The sequence below is a fragment of the Tupaia chinensis genome, unplaced genomic scaffold (assembly GCF_000334495.1).
Source record: "Tupaia chinensis unplaced genomic scaffold, TupChi_1.0 Scaffold000362_1, whole genome shotgun sequence".
Lineage (NCBI taxonomy): Eukaryota > Metazoa > Chordata > Mammalia > Scandentia > Tupaiidae > Tupaia > Tupaia belangeri.
In genome coordinates, this window is record NW_006159859.1 from 6,350,039 (window position 1) to 6,354,771 (window position 4,733).

The following is a 4,733-nucleotide window of genomic DNA, read 5'->3' on the forward strand; positions in this document are numbered from 1 at the left end:
TTTCATGATCTTTTTTTTTTTTTTTAAAGAGAGGTTTTTGCTAATAGGGCACGTGGTGGACTGGTCAGAGACAGAAAACCGGAAATCACCACGACAAGGTGGATGGCCGTAATCCCTCTTCAATTCTCCTCTTGGGATTTTGGGCATGCACACACATACGCCTGATTTGAGTTTTAACCAGCCAGATCCAGGACTTGAACAGCAGTTGAATATGTGGGAGTCCAGCGACATATCCATTAGGCCACCTGCTAGTTACAACTTCTCATGACCTTTTACTTGAATGATGAGAAAGCTAGCAAGATATGAACAAAAATTCATTAGCCACTTTGCTTAGTTAAACTTAAGAAAAACGTTATGACAGACATATGGCAGTTACGTAGCTAGACTAGAAAAAGACTTAATTTCCTAGAAGTTAAAGATGCTCTAAAATAAAACAATGTAGAAGTCAAAAAATCTGTTTGATTTTCTGCAATTTATGGCACGATTTCTTAAATTTTTTTGTAAGATGCTGACATTCGTTATGTCCAGTGTAAGATTCAGAGCTTGATACTCCAGAAATAGGTTGAACTGAGTAACAATCAATTAAACGTGAACTCTGAATAATAATAATTACAATATTATTTTATAAAAACATTATCTATAGTTACCCTCTTCTAACTTACTGGCATACATTTTTCAAATATTAATTTATATTCGCCTCTGTATAGTTGCAGATAAACCACAAGCTTTTTTTTTTTTTTTTTTGATTTGTTTGAAAAAGATAGATTGAATATTTTTCTCAAGGGTCCCTGATATTTAACTATTCCAATTGACTTCTGAAATATTAAATAATCAAAGTTCTAATAATACAATTATGTAGCAGAAAGGATTTTGCTACAAATATCCAGAAAGCTTATCACTAAGATGATATACTTGAGAGATTTAATATAATTGTTACAGTATTTTCAAATATAAGTGCTGGAAGAGCAAATTATAAGCTGCTTAAAAAGCCTGTGCGAGCTTAGAGTTCACAAATTCTAGATTCCATATCTGATTCTAACACAGATTTATATTTATATCCCCTGGCAAATCATTTAATCTATTTTGCATTAGTTTGCCTATTGTAAAATAAGAGCTGGCATATACCTACCATGTTAAGCTATTTTAAAATCTGAGTCATTTAATTTAACATTTAAAGATTTATGAGAATGGATAGCAGTTATATAAATTATCATTGCTGTATTCAGGTTATTTGGACTTGCCAAAAAAGTAAAATAAAATCTCATCTGCCTTGCTCTGTAATCTTAAGTATTCTTTAGCTCCAGAGAAGTAGAAGACAGCAAAAATAGGCCACTGGCATCTCTGAAAAAAGCCCTTCCGTGCATTCCAGTTTCTCTTACTTCTGCCAGTGAAGCCATGAGTTTGTGTTAGTCAAATTGGATGCAGGTGTGTGTCCATCCACACTCTTTAAACCACATAACAAATGGAAAAAATGGAGCGGATCAGCTAACTACTCAGTCTCTGGGAAACAAAATGTTCAGCCAGGAAGCTTACTTCGCTTTCCTTATATGTGCATCCAGTCAGAATTCTTAGTGTAGGGACAAAAATCACAAAGTGCTTGTTGAAGACTGAGACCAGGGCCAGCCCCAAAATGCAGCATGTGCTGGGCAGAGGAAGCCAGATCCAGTCCCGGCCCCCGACAGGTGTGCCTGGGTGTGTGTGGGCAGGCCCAGGATCCTGATGGGATGGAGAATTAGAATTGCAATGTTACCAGGCCTCATTGGGAGGGTTCTCTCTCTCTCACCCTCTCTCCATCTCTTTCTCTCTCATTCATGGATACATGTCCACTAGCACAAAAACAAAACAGCACAAACAAACAAACAAAAAACAGATTGAGACCAATCATGCAGACACCTAAGAAAGCTTAAACCCTTTATAGATATTCTATGTGTTGTCCTTTTAAAAATGTATATCACTTTTTCAATCCTTGGAGGGATGGAGGTATTCACAAAGACCAGGCCTATGGCATCCTCTACTTGGAAAAATGTGGAGGAGCCTAGAGAACTCACGGCAGTGCAATAAAACTGGTTCAGAAAGAGACATGCTGTGTGGTCTGTGCTGCATGATCTCGCTTATATGTGGTATCTGGGAAAAAATGCTGATTTCATGGAAGTAGAGAGTACAATATTGATTACCAGAGGTTAGGGAAGGTAGGGTCATGGGGTGAAAGGAAAGATGTGGTCAAAGGATATGTAATTACAGTGACACAGGAGGAATACATTTCAAGAGTAGCAAGGTGACCTTAATTAATAATTTATTATATTCTTGCAAAACAGAGTGAATGCTACATGTTCTCACCACAAAAAATGACTATGTAAGGAAACACATTTGTTAGTTCGCTAGGTTTAACCATCCTGCAGTGTATATGTACTGTGAAACATCCATATAATATTATACAACCATATAATATTATGCAACCATATAATAATATGCCAATTAAAAAGTAACATATGTAAAAATACAAATTACATTGCAAAAAATTAGTTGCAAATTAATTAAAATGTAGGTTTCATTGGGTCGGCAAGTGGCATGGTGGTTAAGGGCTCTGGATTCCCACATGGCCGACCCCAATTTGAGTCCCAGACTTGGCTACTTGCTTTCTTGCTTTCTCTCTCTCTCTCAGTGTGTCTTTCTCTGGAAGGAAAAAAAAAATAAGTTACATAATTCTTTTAAAAAAATTGTAGATTTCCTCACTTGTCTTTCTTTGTTTTAGAGTTAGAGCTCATTAATTATTTTTTTTCATGAATTAATGAATAGCTTATGATTAAATAAAGACTGCATTTGACAGATATCATTCATAGAGCCAATAGATAGAACCACAGGACACTGTGTTGTTGGAGAGTCATAGGTGTACCTACATTATGGAGTCCCAAAGCGACTTTGAAGACTTCTTTTCTGACTTCTTTTTCTTTCCTTGCAGCCTCTGCTAGCTTTTATCTTCACCTATAAAGCTTCTTGCACCCATTCTATATTTCGATATTCTCCATACCAAGATAGTATCTATTACTCCTACAAAGGCAATTATTGGAGCCGGTAGGTGGCATGGTGGTTGAGGTGCTGGAATCCCACATGGCTGACTGTGGTTTGAGTAATAGACCTTGCTTGCTTTCTCACTTTCTCTCACTCTGTCTCTCTCTTTCTTTCTGGTGAACTTACATGCCCTATAACAAATTTAAAAAATAAAAATAAAAAAATGTATTTTTTTGGAGATATTTTTATTATAGGATGTGTGCGCTCGCTGGACAGACAGAGAGAGACAAAGAGACAGAAAGTGAAATACCACTCCCCAGGGGTGATGGCCACACTGCAATCCCTTCTCCTCCATTCTCCTCTTGGGATCTTGGGCATTTACGCACATGTGTCCAGCGTAAGTTTTTTAAGTTGCCAGGTCTGGAACTCAAACCATGGTCGACCATGTGGGAGTCCAGCGACATAACCATTACACCATCTGCTGGTTCCAGTATTTTTTCTTCCTTTTTTAGAAAGAAGGTCACTATCAATAGATAATAATAGTCCCCTTTAGACTTAGAACTTTTGAGTCTGTCCCCAGAGACAATACTCAGTAAAATATTTATCCTCAAATTCTGACTTCAGTGATAAGGATGTATGAATTTTTCTCCTTTTTCCTCTTTCCAATAAGAAATTAAAGTATTAGAGCAATAAATATCATTTTTATCTTTACTGTCATTTACATCTGCGAAGATCTCTATTTTTAACAAAATCTTTACCCAGAACAAATCTCCTGCATAATTTCTTTTGACCATTTCCTGGAATTACTGCTAAAATTTACTGTTAATTATCTATTTCCTCAGGATGTATTTAGAAAACTTTGCATAAACTGATTTTAGTCATAATATATCAATGATATTGTGATCATGAAATAACATTAAGAAAAAAGAAATATTAAGGATTATTAAAATTAGCATAACTGCATAAAAATATTAAGCCAAGCTTATTACTTTTCCCCCAGTGGCTAAAAATGAAAGGACTATTGAATTAATAAAGTTGTCAATTCACATTAAAAAACAACATAGCGTTTTATAAAATATACTAGAAAATAACTTTTTTTTCTACAAAATAAACTACTTTCTATTTGGTAGTGAACTACAGTGGTATTACAAATAAGTGAGATCTGGGAAAGAAGTGTTAAATCATAAGTAAATAAAACTTCTCTATAAATAATTCTCTTTTTTATGTTTTCTTTCTAGTATTTGAAAACTGAAAAGAATTATCTTAATATTTTGAAGTGTCTAGGTTTTAAAACTGCAAAATAAGTAAGAAATGATATCTCATGTTTATGGATGTCATAGTCGTATCATTGACATTTCAAAATTTTTTGACTTATCAGTATCTGATAGCCTTGCTTGTAAGATACTCTGCTTTCTTCTCTCTTGATTCAGTAGGTAAATATAGAGATATATATTTTACTCTCTTTTAATGAGGAAGAGCCTTTTTGTGGCATGATTTATTTTCCATAGGCAAATATCAAATGTAAGAATCTTGGAGCCATCAGGTGGCATCGTGGTTAAGGCATTGGATTCCCACATGGCCAACCATGGTTTGAGTCCTAGACCTGGCAGCTTAAAATCACTTTGGACATGTGTGTATGTGTGTGCATGTCCAAAATTCTGAGAGGAGAATGGAGATGGGATTGTAGTATGTCATCCCTGCAGGGGGTGATTTCTCTCTTTCCC